The following is an 18722-nucleotide window of genomic DNA, read 5'->3' as shown; positions in this document are numbered from 1 at the left end:
TAAATGTTTACACAGTCTGATGTAACTGTGTTATGAACGGGAACACCTGACAAGAAGCAGTAGTAGCAAACAGTAGCTCTCGAAAGGGACAGTAGATATATCCCAGGCGGCGTGATTGTTTTTCTTTCTCTTTATTCACAGTTTTTACTCTGTTCTGCTTTTCCAGCAGAATCTCTGGTCTTCAGCTTAAACCGTATCCTGTTTACCCTGTCTGGTATTTTCCCATAATACATTACTAAGAAATTCAACCGGCATTGCCCAATGCCGTTTTTTGCTTTTAAACAGTTGTCGATCCAGCTTAGTAACTGCCTTGGCTTCTAACTTAAAGGCGGATCAACAATGACATTTCCCCCTCTTTTGTGTTAGTTTAGTTCCCTCACAAAGAATAGCGAGGCAGTTACAAGGCGCAAAATTCTAGACCTGAACAGTCTCACTGTCGCTGTCTCTAAACTGTTTCAGTACCTCACTGACCCGGGACAAACCATCTGACCACGGACAAACCATCTGAGCCGGGACAAACCCTCCGACCAGGGACAAACCATCTGACAGGAGTGACTTCCTGCCGCAGAACATCTGACGAAGTGAACGGTTGCTGGTTTGATTGCCGACTGCATGAAATCAGCCTGGCCAACTGACACCTTCACTTTTGTTACATGTAAAAATAAAAAGTATTAAAAAATGTCATAGTCGCCACGATTATTTTCATTTTGACAACTTTATTTTAAAACATGATGATTTAATTTCATTTGAATTCAAACCTTGGGATCATATGAAATGTGAAAGTAAATAAAATAAAACTCCTTTAACCACTTTCATTTTGTTCATTAAAATTAAGATTGGGATTTGAATTTGGACCTGCTGCCTTGGACTGAAACCACCGGTAATGTCAGGTCCACAACAATTGTCATCACATTGTGAGAGACGAACCATTGTCGCTGGCTCCGTCCACCGAGCCGCAAGTGGACACGTAGACCTCAGACGTGACTCTGGAGAAGAAGCCCAGGTCCTGGATGATCGTTCTGAAGTGGTTCCTGAACTTCACTCCGACCGAAGGCGTACAGCACCGGGTTCAGGCAGCAGTGCAGGTAGGCGATGGTCTGCGTTACTATCTTGGCAACCATCAGGGCTTGGGACGCTTCACAAGTCTGCTGCTGGAACCAGAAGGTGGTGTCGTAAATCAATACAATATTGTAGGGTAGTTGACAGGCGACGATCACCACCACCACGGCCAGTAACACCCAGACTGCCTTGTGCCGCTGGTAATTTCTGACACTCAGCAGCTTGACGATAATGGCAGTGTAGCAGATTGTCATGATAAGCATTGGCAGGAAGAAGCCCACAGCCAGCTGGGTGGTGACAACGGCTACCGTGGTCATCCAGGCCGTGCTTTCATTCATGAACCCGAACTCACAGACAAACTGCGAAGATCTGTTGGTCAGATCCCTCTCGTGTTCCTCAAACATGAAGGACTCTCGGGTTTGCATCGGGTCGTACCAGTTGTAAAAGTAGAATGTTGGGACGGACAGAAGAAAAGCAAAGGTCCAGACGAAGGCGCAGATGAGGCGGCTGTGGGGCAGCGTGCGCAGTCTGATGCTGCGGTGGGCCTGGACGATGGCGATGTAGCGGTCGGTGATGATGCAGGCGAGCAGCAACATGCCGCTGTAAAGGCTCACACTGTAAGAGCCGTGCAGCAGCTTGCAGGCCCCCGGCCCCATTGACCATGACCACATCTCGTTGTAGATGATGAGAGGCAGCGACACCACAAACAGCAGGTCAGCGATGGCGACATTGAGCAGATAGACGTCCGTCATGGACTTAGTCCTCTTGTAGAAGGCGTAGTTAACGATCACCACACTGTTTCCCACGAAGCCCAGGATGCAGATGATGGAGTAAACGTACCGACCCACCATCAGCTGCAAACTGTGGTTGTAAGTACAAGGTTCTACCACATCGTAGTCGACATCTGAGTAATTGTAATAGTAATCGTAATCTGATTGGTTGAACAAAGAGATCGCCATGTTGTTGTTCTCCGGCTGTGAACAAAGAGAATAGAGAACGTCAAACTCTGGGTGCGAAATACCCCAGAGACCCCTTGATTGTAACTTGAGACCCCCTGATATCTTCTACCTTTATTGTTTGAGAGGCAGAGACGTCCTATTAATCCGTCAACACATAAAAATGAATTCAACAGGTTTTTATAAAGATGCGTTCTACGTGTGATTGATTAGAAAACATCAGAAGAGCCGCCTGGATATTGTTAAATCTATAATCCGAGTTTTTCACCATACAAACCCGAATAATCCCAATAAAATAATCACTTTTAATTAATTAATTTATCAATCTATTTATTTATCTATCTTTACATCTTATTAAATCATTTTTTCATCAAATCTTTTTTGGGGGTCAGATTATGACCTGCAGGGGGACTTAACATAAGCATAACACTGGAGCACTAGGATCAGAGGGACGCTCCGACTGTTACTGGGTATTTCGCACACTTGCTAAACTGATGAGCTTTGTTACGTTACTCACCCTAACCACCCGAAAGAAAATAGAAGACATCAAATCAGTTCAGACAAGATTTAAACATTTTAATTCAGTGACAACACGTTTAAGTTTGTTCTTTAGGAGAATACGAAAATTTCAGAGGCAGAAAATCTGACAAATGTCAGATCCAACATCTGGAAAAATGTGAAATGTTCACTGCTGCGATGACACAAATCTGTTGTTGTCCTCCTTACTCTGATCTACCCATGATGTCCTGGGGCAGGAACACTAGGCCTGAGCTTGTTTGCGTCTCAGCTTAATTTTTTTCCACAATCATCAATAAAATTCGTACCTTTTCAAGTCAGATGTAAAAATCTGAAATTGTATATGTGGTGAAAGTGGAACAAGTGTCAAATTGTGGGTTCTGAGCGTGTACTTCTGGTAAACATGTTCCAGTTGTGGTTGAACAGACGTGTCAGTTTTATTTGTATAGCGCCAAATCATAATATTCATTATCTCAAGGCTCTTTACATAGAAGGTGAGCAGCTATGACGACTGAGAGAGAAAAAACTCTTTAACTTGAAGAACCTCAAGCAAAACCTGTGTTTGCATTCAAAGGAAGATAAGCAGTTTATGTTCTTAACTATAAAACAAACACAGGTACTGATGGTTCCACAGGTTCTATTATCATTCACGTGAGGGGGGGCACACCTGAACTAACACGGTTCCTCAAATGCATCATCATCCCTTGCTCTACTTCTGCCTGTTGAACACAGGTGGATATCGTCTCCTGACAGGTGGAGAACATAATAATAAACCTTTTTAGTAATAATCCCAATTATAATCATTCACTCTTTATTCTTTATGTCTCATTTTAAATGATTTTATGATTGAGTATCTAAATCTTTTAGATATTATCAGTCATCGTCCAGATGAACAGGAAACATGAATCGGAGCAGTTGTTGAATAAGAATAAGCACAATTTTAAGAAAATAAATACAATTAGAAAATGAAATCAGGACTCACGGATTTCAAATTTGTAGTTTGGGTTTGGACCATGCGTGGCTGCTGTCGCTCGTTCAGGTGAAGACTATGATAATGTGGAAAGCTGCACCAGTGAACACACTGAAAACTGCTGACTGAAAGGGAAGTGTAACCGTGGTCAGCTGGAACAAGCTTTTAGCCTTGCATGGCTAAAAGCCATGAAATTTCAACTGAGATTTTGTTAAGTAGAACCAATGGCGAACGTTGAACCTCAATAGATTCAGGGATTTGGACTCAGCAGCTCCCTTACCATTACAGGTTAATACAGTTTTCAGGAATGTTTCTGCCAGACGACTGTACGGCTGCAAGTCAAGATGAAAAGTATTTGAATAAAGGCGTCAGCTAAATGAAATTGAAAGTAATGTAATGTAAAAAATGCCTGCAACACAAAACAGTTCTCAAGGATACAAACTTAGTTCATAAGTTACACTTCCTCTACAATAATGCCATAATTTTATATTTCCTGTCATTTAATTAGGAACGGACAAGCCTGAAGAACACAGCTGTGCTAACCTTGTTCTGTCTCTTATGGCAAAGAAGAAAAATAAAACACTGGGTTTATATCTAAAGTGTATCAAATCAGAAAGTAAAAGATAAATATTGTTCTGATAAGAGTTCATTTTTTTAACCAACCATAATGAATAAAGCAAACTTGCTTTGTTTGCTTCTAAATATCAACTTAGAAGATAATATGTCAGTGTATATACAGTATTGTAGTTAAAAATGGTGTATATATTCTTTATTAGGAAACATTATGTTTGCCATGCTTTAAAGCAGTTGTCAGAATTAAGGTACAAATGATACAAAATGTAGCTGCAAATTCTTTGTATATGCAAATATGTTTGTATTAAGAGTTGTATTAAATGTTATGTCAGAACCATATTGCACAGTACCTATCTCACCAGTCTTTTTTTGAGCATTTATGGCAGGCTAAAGTTTTTTGTCATCTTTTCTGATTATTCTGGGTATAAAGAACTACTTTGTGTGAGAGATTTTTGGGATTTACTTGCAGAATTAGGATTAAAATGTTTATATTTATGTTTTCATTGCTGTATAACCACCTGAAACAAAGAATGAGCCCTAATATACACTAGTTTCTGGGGAGTTTATCATGTTGCAGTGCCAAGTTTATAGCCCAGACAAAACAACCACTCCAGAAAGTCTTTCATGTTTTTTAACATTACTTGAAGGCAACCATAGATACATGCTTGGGAGGGAGAGGTGAGGCGTAGGGTATTCAGTAACTTGCAATCTGCAACCTCATCACAAGATAATGGTAAATGGATTTGTATTTATATAGCGCTTTTCTAGTCTGATGAAGACCACTCAAAGCGCTTTACAGTACAGTTTCACATTCACCCATTCACACACACATTTATACAGTGCATCTACTTGCAGCACTTTGTTATTCTATGGGGGGCTATTGAGGGTTCAGCATCTTGCCCAAGGACACTTCGGCATGCAGATGGTTCAGACTGGGGATCGAACCGCCGACCTTCAGGTTGGAGGACGACCACTCTACCCCTCAGCCACAGCTGCCCTTAATCCTACACATGCCACTAAAGATGCCACTAAATCCTACACACTGGACTTATCATTTAGTGATGCCTAAATCTCCACCTAATATCTTCAAGTTTGACCTAACCAACAGCTGATGTAACTGGTAGCTGGTGTCTGACCTCATTACTTGACCATAGACAATGAGTTCTTCACCTTCACAATCTCCTCGTCTGAGCTACACTGATGCTTGACTTCAAGGTGGTGCTGTTTTATTCTTCTCAGACACATGAACCAGGGACCCAAACACTTATGGAGTCCACATTGTTCTTAGGGCAACCTGCTGCTGTCAATCCAGTCCTCCTCCTCCTCCTCCTCTTCCTCCCAGCCATGCATCTGTCTTTCTCTCTCTCTCCCCTCCTGCAGTCCTGCAGTCCTCTGTTCCCAGCGTGAGGGCCAAACCAACCGCTGGTTCCCTGAGCCAGAGGCCGCCACCCTCACAGGACACGCAGGCCAAGCATGACTTCAAAGGTCATAGCTTGTGGGCATTTCATTGGGTGTGTTCTAAAGTCTGTTTTGTGTTCGTATTTTAATTTAATTTTCCCCCTTGAAAACAAAGGAAGGCTGAGGAGCAGCTGAGGAACTGCCCACGTCTGGTTTGTAGCTAAAATATATAAAACTGTTTGAATCAATTATTTGATGAATCTGAAAGCTGCATCTGTTGTGAATGGGAACAAATTCACAGAGAACTTTTGCAGTTTCTTCAACCCAGGAGAGTTTGTGTCCCTGTGTTGGTTTCTCAGCAGTTAGACAAACCAGTGATATATCTGGTGAACATGAGGTACTCGCAACATAAGACTCAGATATTCCTCATAGATTGATATTCCCTCAGGGGTAACAGAGCTATAATTAAGTAAATATTGGAGTAAAATTTGTCTGGAGGCCAGAGAAAGTTTGAAATCTTTTTTTTTTTTTTTTAAATGGCCGAAAAGCAAAAGATTATAATACTTTAAGTAAAGGTTACACACAGCAAGAATATATTCTTCCACTTTTTATTATGTCATTAAACACCTTTTTTATCTGACAGTTATATAATAAAAAAAACTTTAATCTGAAATGAACTCAAACGAAGACCAAAAAATGTATTGTCATGATAATATGAGAAATTTTATATGAAGAAAACTGTGCTATGCAATGATAGTTTCAATAATATTCCACTTAATTTAAACACAAGGTAAAACAACAATACTGTAACACTTTCTAAACTGTAAACTGAGTAAATCTAACCCTAACCCTTACCCTAACCCTAACCCTAACCCTTGTAAAAAAGTATTCTTGCACTTAAGCTGATATTATTATTACAAATATTATTTATAATTTCTGTAATGAACATACTGATCAATAGTAGAGAAGCATAACATGCAACAGTTTTTCTTTGAGGAGTTTCTATGGACATTTTTGACCCATCATTTCCCATAATCCGGTTTTATCATTGGATCACATCTCCTGTTAAACCAGGCCGACAACAATTTCCATCCAGGCAGTGGCTTGATAGTTGATGCTCAAAAAGCAGATTTTCATTGTACTATTTTATTGATGTGCTCCCAGGGAGCTGATACAGATCTGCAGATGTGAAGCGTCTGCTGTGGACATGTCGTCTCCTCCTCGTCGTCGTCAGTTTGTCCTGCGGGGCCACTCACATTCCCCACGCACATGTCTGTTTGCATGGTAAAGAAGCTCTTTTCTTGGCTCTCGTAGACAGCACGTCTGACATGCATGAAAAACAGACAATGACAACTGAAGCTGAACTTAACATTTGCATCGTCAAGTGCTGAAAAGTGGATTTATGTAATTTCTCCGTGCTCCTCCTGGCTTTGGTGAAAGGCGCATTTGTGTCCGTGCGGTTGTCTGTGCGCCCGTACACATGACTGTAGACACTGTGTGCGTTTGTATGTGTGTGATCCTAATCATTGCTCTAGTCTCTGTCCGGCGTGCTTGCTTTGTGCTGACATATGGTGCCGCCGCGGCTGTTTATCTGCACCTTAACTACACACACAGGCTGTTAGGAATGTGTGTGGGAGAGGACAGTGCTGAGCTAACAGAGTCTTCTTCCACAGTCTGCTCTGTTTACCTGCCATTGTTCGCTGCTCCTGTGCGGAGATGAAGAGAAAGGAATGATTTATGTGTGTAGTGACACCAACAAGTGTTTTGGCTGCAGTGGCGCCAATGTGCTCCTTTATCCTGGGCGATCAGCTGAAGCCCAGAGGCCCCGACTCCACAGCTCTGTTTATTTGAAGGAAGTTTTACAAAATGCTAAATGCTAGATCCAAGGCTCATAGAGAAACGTTTTGGTATATTTATTACTTGTGGGTGTTTTAAAACGAAGGATACAATGATTTTACAGGGAAATTTGTTATTTTCTGTGTTTTTAGTCTCCTTTAAAAACAACATTTGGCGAGCCAGCGATTTCCTGAGAAGAGACAGGCGTTGTTTGTTAATGAAGTCAAGTCGCCCACTGGCGGACTCTCATCTTTTATTCCCCCATTGAATTCCCAATGCTGCATCTGATATTGCTGATGTTGTTTTTTCTTTGTCTCCTTCCTGAAAAATGAATAGTGGCTCTGTCACGTCAGGGAGCAGGGCCCTGGGTTGTCTCCTTCCTGTTGCCTGTCTTATCTCGTGCACAGATCCTGGCCTGGCCTGCTTCGGTGTCAGGCCTCTGCTTGCTCCCAAGCTGTGGAGATATACACGGAGGGGGAGATTTTGGAAGTCTGGGAGGTGATGTGTGGTGCCAGTCTCTTTTCATATTCAGCTCCCCGAGAGTTTAGAGCAAAGGCAGGAAGTTCCTACCAGATCCTTCCTCATTTAGCCCATTAGCCCATTTAGGGACACTGCAGACACTGGATTTTAAAAGGCAAGAGGCAAGATAGGAGACAGGGATGGATGGATGGGTCGGTGGGGAGGAGGGGGTGGTAGTGTGTGAGGGCTTTTACTTGAGGCCCCCGCCATGAGGTCCTCATTTGTTCTAGAGGCCATTACTGCGACAGACTGTTTACAATCAGCGACAGATTAGGTTTACTCAGGGATTTATGTTATTCCTGTAGCTGTAACGTATAAACACGGCTGATGCTTTTCCACCACCCTGCTGTTGTAGATTAATTCTGCCTGTTCAGGAAGTGCAAGTCGACTTTGAAGCAAGGAGAAAACATGTGATTTTTTCTAAAGTCCAGCACAGGAAAAATATGCGTTAATTCTTTTTCTGAAGCGAAGAACAAACAGTAGTGAAAGTTGATGCTACCGCTGCTGGACTTTGGTTTACCATGCACTCTCCTTTCACTTCAGAGAAATCAACACCGTATTAAGGAGTGGTACGTGAGCCAGTAGACGTCTGCTACCACCGGGTGGTGCAATGTGAGAAGGAAGATACTTTCTGTTTTATAATGTTTTCTACGCACCTTTAAAATAGCTGCAGGAGAAATGCCCTCATGCTCGTAACGCACCAAGTGTATAATACTACCGCTGGACCCCCACAGTTAAGATCTGAACAGCATGTGGCACCTCCTAATGACTCAATGCACTATACATTTCCTACACCTATTTATTAAATAAATTTGTCTACAATTACAACTTTAAATTTTTTTTAACACAATGTAACCTAGTTGTAACCAGATACATTTTTGATTATACAACATACTCTAATATAATGCCATAAATATATAAGCCAATGTATATTTATTAGCACATTTATTAATACCTCATATTCATAAACATATAGACATAATTTATATAATTACAGCTATGTGATGATATCTTTTTTTTAAACATCAAGGAACAAGCATGGCACCAATAAATGTGCCCCATTCTTTCTGTGTTCTCAGCTACTAATAAACCTCGAAGTTGGCTATAAAAGTCAACTAGCTCACTATTAGATCAACTGTTTCCATGGTTATTAGGTTGACTGGCACCTTTCGTAAAAAAGGATATTTAAAGCAAATTGTTTTGATGACTTTTCTGGTCTGGAGGCTGATTATCAAATATTATTATTATAATTAAAATGCATTTATATGTATTTATTGATAGTTTATTTGGATTAAGTACCTTGTTACTCAATAATAAGCTCATGTAACATGAACAGCTGATCCCAGTGCTGTGTGATCTCATTAGTGCTCTACGTAACTCTCAATTTCCTCCAGCCGTCAGTCTTCTGGAGTCTATTCATATTAAAATTCATATTGTAACTGCTGGATAATAACAAGCAGCAGTTAGTCACATAACGTCAATCCCTCTTCTGATGTAAGTTAAAGGACAAAACAACCAAAGAGCACTTCCTAGTTGATGAAAAGAACAAGATTCATATTGCTTATAAAAAAATCTTTCTTAAAACAAGGTGTTGCATCATATGAGGAACTCTAAAACCAGAGAACTCTAAAGTGTTGCTTCAAAAACAATGCACATGTAATTTAAAAGGTCAGATTTAACAAACAACAGTGCTTCTTTTAGTTAAGAGTCATAACGTATTAATCAAAGACAGAACATCCCAACCCAAATACAAGCATGCAGAACTGGAGAGCCGACATTTTCACCCAGGGTTCTGAGACACAGATCCTAGATGACTTAATGAAATCTCCAGACTGAAGATTTTGCAAAAACATGTTTCTGTTTTCCGGCCTATCCCATGCAGTCCCACCCGTGTCCAGCGGCCCTGCCCCAGCAAAACCACAACTGCTCTGATCTCTTTTAATGACATGTTTGGGCCTCAGTCACAGAGAAGCTGCACAGCACAGAGAATACTGAAGCTTTTAAATAATCAAAACAGAAAATGGCATCATCCTCCCTCTTCTGCCTTTACAGCAATGACAATAACCAAGAAAAGAGAAGAAAAAAAAGGTATTTTTCCAGCCTTTGTTGGTCCTGTGGAATAATAACTTTCCAAGAGGAAATGATAAACATGTGAAGCAGAGACATTACATAAGAAAGTCACTCTGCTTTCAAGTTAATGTGCTGGATCAGCGCTGTCATTTTCAATTTGGAGCCGGGCAAACATTAGGAATAAATATTGTGAGCTCAGCTCAGTCACATTGTTGGGAGATACTTCATTATGGCGCTCGGTTTATTCTGTAGTTCCTCCCTTTTCCTAGAGTCTCTACTTATATTTTTTACTTTTAACCACACAACATGAGCTCCATGGTTCATTAGTGAGCTGGCCTCTAATCCGCGTTTCTGAAATTTGAAGGAACTCTGGCCGACCTCTCGCCCACCTGCATGTTTTAATTAATACATTTGGTTTTTCCGTTTGGTCTGTTTGTTCTGAAAAAAAAAAGAGCGAGGGCACAGAAACGCAGCATCCTGGGCGGGTTGGTATCCGGAATAAGGTTTGGCATAGAGCTCACCGAGGCCACAGATATTCCCCGCCACTTCCATCCCCACTTCTCTTTTTCCTCCTAAGCGTATCCCTCCTCCGTCAGGCTCTTACTCGCTCGAACAGTGTGGCACATTCACCACTGTGTGTCTCCTCTGTGCTGGGGTTGTGACCCCCACTGACAGTGCTGTGTACTCTCCCTTTTCTTTAGGATAGAAGAGGGTCATAATGCCCCAACAGAGGAGGCTGTCTTTCCATTCACACAGTTTGGAGACACACACATGCACACATGTGAAAACACACAGAGCTGTTTGTCTCATTTATGAAAGCAAACAACTGGGGTCTGTGTGAGGCTGTGCATGATCCAGACGGATTTATAGTGTGTGCTTTCCAAAGAAAAACCAGAGGGATCTTCTTCCTGTCATTCATTCAGTCTCACTACCGGATCCAGAAATATTACGCTTGGTAAATTAGTGTTCAGCACTTAAATAAGTTTACACACTTGTCAGCACTATTCAAAATATGATGTTTCAGTTATGGGTCATCAAACAACATCACAATGTCCAATGAACAAAGAATTAAAAAATGATTAAAATAAAAAACACATGGAATTCATCAATAACTGATTTTAAAATCCTTAAAATGAGAAAAGAGAATAGAAAGAAAGCATTTCCATTGGGCTTTGGAGGACTACAGAACATTTTATACACAAAAGTTTATGATTTTTATAAACTTTGTTTGGCAAGATGATTTTCGCAAATGAATCACCTCCCTTATTTTTGAAGCCCAAATACAACCACTAGAAGTGTCTGTTCACACTTTAACGTCAGTACCAACAACATTCAAACTTGCATTTACCCCGGCTATGAAAGTTTGGATGAAAGTTAGTTAACTCTTGACAAAATGAGTACAATTACAACAAGGTTCTATATGATAACTACTGAATAAGTTGGTTTTATTGTCCAGTGCAATGATGAACCCTCAACAACCCTGAAAGTCTCACATGCACACTTTTAAGACGTGTATTGTTGAATTTTTTGATTGTCTTCTGGGGACAAATAAAGTTTTTTTTGAATTTTGAATGTAAAAGCTTAAGTAAAGTAGATTGGGGTAGGCCTAATTTATTCTATGTAGTAGAATAAACAACATTGTGTTACCTACCACATACCTTATAACTTGGACTGCACCCTCCCTCTCTGGTATTTGACGAACCGCTGATGTAGACTTTATGTCCACCTACTGGTCCGACTGGATGTTCTCGTCTGGAAGTTGACATTTTGTAAATTGGAGGGGAAAATATACTTTCAAAAAATATATGCAGTCATGTAGACAAAGCATACGTTTTTTATATGTAAAGTGGAGTTTGTGCCAGTTGATGAGTTGTGAGTACATTGACCTGAAAGTATTATAATACATTTTTAAAGAGATAGTGTACAGTTCAAACATTTGATGCACTTTACCAGGTTATAGTTTCAAGCTATTTCACATCTGTGGTCCCTTGGCAGGTCTGAACAGACCAATGACACATGGCACATAGCACAACTGTAAAATGCAAAGTTACACACAGACGAACACAAAAGAAACACAACACAGTCTACACAGACAAGCACATCACAGACGGTTGCTTGTCATTTAGGGAAACCATTCAATATACCCATTTACTTCAGGACAAGAGAAATAAAAGTTGAACAATGCAAATGTATTTCTTATTACTTAATTCTTGCAGCACTCTATTTAAAAGTTGTAACCAAAACATCTTGATTGCCCCCTGGTGGCTGGCTGCAGAGTGGGCTATAACCTCCTCCATGTTAGAGGACAGGACATGGACCAAATAAAAAAGTCAAAGAAACATTAAAGTATTTTCAAGCTTGGTTTTAATTAGTTATTATGCCATAAAAAGCAGCATCCATATCAGTGATTCACTTTTGTACAATTGAAGTAAGGAGATGTCAGCCATCTTTATTTAGAGTTTATGTCTCTGCAGAAGCAACACATTGCTCAAGGCAGTTTGTAACACTTTCAAAGATTGTACCGATTGTTTGTTATTTAGTCATATCAAAGCTGAGTAGATGGTGTGTAGAAAATTCGTCATGTCGAACTTTGGAGTGCAGCATGCAGCTATTTGCCGGAGGCAGCATCAACAAGATCTGTATCAAACTTAGAAATACCAGTAGGAACTTGACTCCTTGGACCAAATGTGACATTGGTTGGTTGAACATTGGTGGCAGTGTTTCCTGTGGCGGTCAGACCACAACCGGCCCCTGTGTTTCCAAGCCCGGTTCAAACCATCTCAGGGGGGTTGTTTTTGTCGTTGGTATACCTGTTGAACACATCCTGGGGCATGCAGAGCCAAAAATGTATATGTTGTGCATACACTACCATGACAGGGTGTGGAGGGGTCGGGCCAGAGACCGAGCCTCATTGAGGTGTTGGGATAAAAATCAGCTGAGACGAGTGGATGTAGGGAAAACACAGAATTCATGTCGTGTAAACCAACGCCTTGTGTATAGCTTTATTCAACCGCTGTCAACTCCAATAACACAGCAGAGGTTTCTTTCATAGAGGCATCAGAGAGAGAGGGGGCGGGAATGAAAAAAGGGAGGCAGGGTCTTTGGGGAAACACAGAAACAAGTGAAGCTTCCCCGTGTTAAAAACATGGCAGCCAGGATCTCAACTGACTCACTCACATCCTGAGGCCATGAGGCCATTGTGTTCTGAATAGAGGATGTGTGTATTTTTGGATGCCTCTTGGTTTGTGTGTCCAGGAAAGCAAATGTAACTTATTTTAGGTCAGAATAGCCAGAGCTGAACAGAGTCCAACCAAAACAGGTGCTATAGAGAAGGGAACCATCCCAACCAAGAGTCCCCGCGCTTCCTGTTTTCTTTCAACCAATGGGCACCAGAGCTCTAACTCTGTGTGTGTGTGTGTGTGTGTGTGTGTGTGTGTGTGTGTGTGTGTGTGTGTGTGTGTGTGTGTGTGTGTGTGTGTGTGTGTGTGTGTGTGTGTGTGTGTGTGTGTGTGTGTGTGTGTGTGTGTGTGTGATATAAGGAGGATGTTTGGGTCAGTAATGGATTTTTGACCTTGAAGAGGAAACTAGTTAAAGCTCTCGGGAAACATGTCTAAACCCAAAGAGTTTGTTGTTCCTTGAAGATAAAGTCTCTTTGTTCGTAAGACATCATGGACACTGCTGATTCAGCAAGGTACAAACCAGGGTATTTAAAGTGTTGAGGTCACCCTGTTGCACAAGAGCCAACCCCTGTTAAGGATGGGATAAGTACAGGATGGAGCGAAATAGTGTTAGCATAGTGGTGGGCCTGTTACTTAAAAAAACATGCATAAACAAGTCAGGTTTGACCTTCAGTCTCCAAACAGACAAAGAAAGCCTGTTACAGTAGAAGACAGAGTAGCAACATGAGCACACACTGCACAAACCTTTCATATGTCCCTTGCTTTGTGCGCAGGAGTTAAACCAGGAAGTTGAACTCTCCATCAGTCAGACTATGGATATTTTTATCGAGAAGAAACAACAATGGTGGCTATATAGGCCTAACGATATCTATACATTTAGTCAGCACTGCTAGGTCTTATGACAAGTTTGAATTCACAGGGGTCAATATAACTTGGACCCAGAGACTGTATAACTTGGACTGCACCCTCCCTCTCTGGTATTTGACGAACCACTGATGTAGACTTTATGTCCACCTACTGGTCCGACTGGATGTTCTCGTCTGGAAGTTGACATTTTGTAAATTGGAGGGGAAAATATACTTTCAAAAAATATATGCAGTCATGTAGACAAAGCATACGTTTTTTATATGTAAAGTGGAGTTTGTGCCAGTTGATGAGTTGTGAGTACATTGACCTGAAAGTATTATAATACATTTTTAAAGAGACAGTGTACAGTTCAAACATTTGATGCACTTTACCAGGTTATAGTTTCAAGCTATTTCACATCTGTGGTCCCTTGGCAGGTCTGAACAGACCAATGACACATGGCACATAGCACAACTGTAAAATGCAAAGTTACACACAGACGAACACAAAAGAAACACAACACATGCTTGTCATGCCTCCGCCTTGTGGTCTCCTTGTGAAACAACATTTAAATTCACAAGATCCGGATTTTTATTGGGATCTGCACCAAATTGTACTCTCTTATAAATATCAGTCCCCTAAACATGCCTGATCAACTTGAATCAGGATCCATGAATAATTATCGAAAATAAATCAATGAAGATGATGCAAAACACCCTGTCTCATAATGCTAGAGAAACTGAGATAATATATCTTGGATCCACTCCATGATCCAGATCTGAACCGAAATGTATCGGGTTCCTCCGTGGGTCATGAACCGTCCCTCCACAAACACATTTTGAAAGTGCTGATAGAGCTGCAGCTCCTCACATTATCAGGAAGGGTGTTCCATTGATTTGTGGCTGCTACAGAGAAAGCTGATTTCACAAATATAGTTATTCTGGAGGATCTAACTGGAAATTAGTAGTAATTTGCTAATATGCTACCTTTTAATGGTGAGGTAGAAAAACCCTGTTTGACACATTTTTCTACAAGTACAGTTTACTCAGATCTGTATAGATGGATGTATCATCATAACTGAAGCCAGAACGCTCTTTCCCCTGCACCACAGCTGCTTTAAACTTGAGTTTCAGCACTCAGAGCACTTGGTCAGAAACGTGGGAAAAGTCAAAAGTCACTTAAAGCAAGAGAAATTAGATATTTACACTATTGAAATTGATTCAAAACAACATTCTTCTCTTTGCCTTAAGCAAAGGGCTTTTGAGCTAGGCAAAGAGAAAACTATGCAGATGAATCCAAATCTTCAGTGGAGATGATTCAGCCTTTGTTTGGCCTGTAGTATGTAAATTAAATTTCTAGGACAAAGGGTTGAATATTCTGTAAGACATTACTTTTTATGTGGCCAGGAGGGGAGATGTTTTCTTAATATCCAGCCGTCCTCAGTGCTGTTCAATTCATTGCATCTCTGTTACAGTGTGTAAAGATGGTTTCCTCCTGATAAGCAGGAAGCTTGTGCTTTCAAAAGAAAACTCTTGGAGGCACAAACACATCAGAACTTAAAAGTTGGACACAGGATGACAGTGGCCAATACAACAGTGGCCAATACAACTGTTTTATATCTTGACACCTTCGCACGTTATCACTGGATTCCAGTGATTGAGTGTTTTCAGTAAAAGCTTGAAGATTGTGTTTATTGGTAGTAATAGAGAAAGTAATGGATTGCACTGTAAACACCACCGGCTGCAACAACATACCGACCTGTCGGTTTGATCTGTCCAGTCCCTGGAGCCTCAGCTCTTACAGGCCTGTGGGTCTATTTGCCTGGTGACAAGGGATAAAACACAGAGGGACTTCCCTGACCCGGCACCTCCAGTTGCTGCTCACTGACAGCTGATAAATACAAGATGAAAAGACAGGATTTACGCAGGCTGTAACACTGAGACTCCTGTTTGGTTACCGTGAGAAATGCAGTGTGCGTACCTTTGTGTGTGTGCGTGTGTGTTCAAATATGCATGGAGCATGGTTGATTTTCTGCTTCTCGAGGATCACATGTGTGAATGATATGCTGGGCCACCCTCAGTTCTCAGCTGCCACACCGTGTGCAGATATTCTATACCTGTACTGGCAACATCAAACCAAAAGAATTGAGTTGTGTTACCCTCAAACTCTGACGTTACACTGCACACAAAGATTGTTTGACATGACTGAGATTCAGTGAGAAATAGGGGGAGATGCTGTATGTGGAGAACGGGTGGGGAAGGTCTCCATCTCTGGGCCGTGAATGGCCCACGAGACAGCTCACTCCACAGCCCGCGAGGCATGGTCGTAAATATAAACAATCAACCACGAAAACCTGTCATGACAGCAATCATTTTTCTGTGTGACATAAGAAAATAACATAAAAATAGTTGACAAACATGTTTTTCAGGGTGGTTTCTTCTGGTTGTAACTCAAACATCGTGACAACTGGAAAGAAAGATCTATGCAGAATGTCACGGCTTCAAAGAGAAGTAGACAAACGTAAAAGACAAGTCATAAAGAGAGAGAAGTTGTGAAGGAGCCTGGTGGAGCCGCTGGAACGAGATCAAATGAGATTGTTCCAAAAAAAATGTCAGTTTGTTTCTTGTAAAATAATTTAAAGCACGAGAATCAGGCACAAGATATTGAAATAACATCAACTTCCAGTTTGTCTCTCTGGTATCCAACGAAACCGCAGACATAACTAAAACAGAGCAATTAGACATTTTATGAGGTTATGGTTTCGTCTTTGATTGTTTGTTCCTCATGCCTGTTTGTTAGTAAACAGGATTATGCAAAAACTGCCAGATGGATTACCACGAAACTTGAAGGAAGGATGTGATATGCGTCAGGGAAGAACCCATTAAAGTGTGGTGCAGATATGGATCAGGGGCCTGGAATGTTTCATAAACTTCATCTTCAGCATTGCGTGCATTTCCCAACATATTTGTTGCTTTCTCGAATAGAATTTCATGGATCTTGATCATGTGTGTTTAGAAGACTGATAGTTATGAGTGTGCATCAAAAGATTAAGCATCATTTATGAGGTAATGGTTTTGGAAAGATTGTGGAATCAATCAGATATTGAAAAAAACAATCAACAGTAACTGGATCTAGGTTAACAAAGTGTTTTGTGTGACTGAGGAAACACGTGCAGCATATCAGTGCTCAGATGACAGAACGACATTTGCTCAGGCTGTTCTATTATCATTCTCTTGTTTTAACAACTTACAGACTTATATTAACAAAATAACCCCAAGCCATCTCTTGTTATAACTAAATGTGTTATTATGAAAACTGTTTACAGAAACATTTTGTGCTGTATGATATTGACCATGGTTTCTGTTTTTAAAAATAAAAATGACATTTAAACATTATTTAAACAATTTCAGAATATTAAATTCCTTGTTGTATAGGTATACTAAAAGTCAAAACCAGCGGAGCAGTTTTCACCATTAATGTGACACAAAATACTTCTATGGAGTGAAACTAAAATGAGGAAACTGCTGAGTAAAATAAAATTCAACTAGAATAAAATCAACTTACCAGTTTTAATTCAGTGTGCTACACAGCCAGCGTTGGCTGCATCCTTCATTGGCTGTGTAGACCACATCGGCCAAACCAAAAAGAGACGGTCTGTTCTTTTTATTATGTCACCAGCTTGTCCTGCCCATACTGCCGTCACCTAGCAACAGAGCTACAGATGATAACGTTCTTTGGTTGATTGAAAACACTGAAAAGATGTTTAAAAATGTATTCTTCCAGTGTTTTAGCCTTCCTTGCTGCTTGCTGCCATTACCTCTTTGAAAAATGGTTTGTCACATGGGGTAGGTTTGAGCAGAGAAGGATCCACCTGATGGAGCCTCCATTGCTCTGGAGTGGAAGTACATATTTGGAGGAGCCTTCGAATTGGGACTAGTAGCGCTGCCATGACGTAATTGGTATTCAGATGTAGCCTCCGAAGGATGCAGCCCCTTGAATTGAAACACAGCTAATTTCTTAAAGAAAAGGGGTCTAGATCAAATGAAAACAGTGGGTGTTGCTATGGATTTGTTTTGCATTGTCATATCTTATCGGTGAGTCATGTTTGACGTCTTGACCTTTGCTTGTTATGGTCTAAGGTACAAAGTCAATATACTCTACTGGAACTACCATGTTCTTTTGCACTCCCTTGAAGATGGAGGTCCTGATGCACCTCTCCCTCCACCTCTCCTCCCTCCTCCAGCACCTCCAGTGTGCGGCAAGACTTCAGGGGCCTCAGTCCTGCTGAGCAGATCTGTCCACTGCCTCCAGATGGCTCTCTGTTTCAATATGGCTTTGAGACACTCCCTGTCTTTCTTTATCCATCTCACACACACACACACACACACACACACACACACACACACACACACACACACACACACACACACACACACACACACACACACACACACACACACACACACACACACACACACACACCTCTGAAACCCCTCTGAGAGTCACTGGTCCTGAGTGATGGAGTCAGCTGGGCTCGTCTCAAAGGGAAAAAAAGCCTTCCCCAGCTTCCATGTGGGATCTCCCCTGTTTCTCTCGCGGCCCTCCCAGTTTCTTTAATAAGGCCTTTCTCTAGGTGTCAGAAGGTGATGGGAGCGGGCCCCTGAGGGGGGGGGGGGTGGTCAGGGTCACAAACAAAGGAGAGTTTAACTTTCAAACTGATGCTTTTTGAGTATGTTTAACCAAAACTTTATTCATAGTAAAATGTGATGAAAGTGAAAAAACTACAACCACTGCATGGCC

General features: G+C 41.1%; 1 pseudogene; it reads right to left on the bottom strand.

The window, feature by feature from the left end:
- Positions 1 to 736: 736 nt before the first annotated feature.
- On the bottom strand, positions 737 to 3565 carry LOC133027037 (C-C chemokine receptor type 6-like; annotated as a pseudogene).
- Between the last annotated feature and the right edge of the window lie 15157 nt (positions 3566 to 18722).

This window comes from Limanda limanda, chromosome 20 (assembly GCF_963576545.1).
Source record: "Limanda limanda chromosome 20, fLimLim1.1, whole genome shotgun sequence".
Taxonomy (NCBI): domain Eukaryota; kingdom Metazoa; phylum Chordata; class Actinopteri; order Pleuronectiformes; family Pleuronectidae; genus Limanda; species Limanda limanda.
This window is presented reverse-complemented; position numbering and strand designations above follow the sequence as displayed.